We start from the raw sequence: 622 nt of genomic DNA, 5'->3' as shown, positions 1-622 counted from the left end.
GTATTATGTTTTAAAAGTGGTTTGGCATATTTTACTCTTTGATTTCCAAGTTAAAATAATGATATGGGATAAAAGATGATTTATTAAAGTCTTGACTTCATAAACTTAAAGTGTTATGAAGTTTTGGATATTAAAGTAGTAGAAAGTCATTTTCATGACTATGAAATTAACACTTATTAACTCTTGACGTTTTTCTTAAAAAATTAGGAGGTGTTAAGATGCTCATAAAAAATTGTTGTATTTATTTTAGTTGGCTTACTTTAAAGTGGTAAGAATAACTAAAAGATGTTTAGTGTAAAATATTAAATTAAGAGTCATTCTTTTTCATGACTATGAAATTAACACTTACTAACCCTTGAGGTTTTTCCTAAAAAAATAGGAGGTGTTAAGATGTTCATGAAAATTTGTTTTAGTAGTATACTTGAAATAATGAGATTTACCTAAAAGTCTTGACTTTATAAACTTAAAGTGTTATGAAGTCTTAGATGGTAAAAAGATTTAAAAATGTTGAATCTTAGTTAAGTGAACTTACTTTAAAATGGTAAGATTTACTTAAAAAGTATTGATTCTGTTTAAATTGACTTACTTTAAAAATGATAAGTCTAGCTTAATGATCTTAATT

This window comes from Lupinus angustifolius, chromosome LG04, assembly GCF_001865875.1.
Source record: "Lupinus angustifolius cultivar Tanjil chromosome LG04, LupAngTanjil_v1.0, whole genome shotgun sequence".
Classification (NCBI taxonomy): domain Eukaryota; kingdom Viridiplantae; phylum Streptophyta; class Magnoliopsida; order Fabales; family Fabaceae; genus Lupinus; species Lupinus angustifolius.
The sequence above is the reverse complement of the archived record's forward strand: the minus strand, read 5'-3'. Positions refer to the sequence as shown.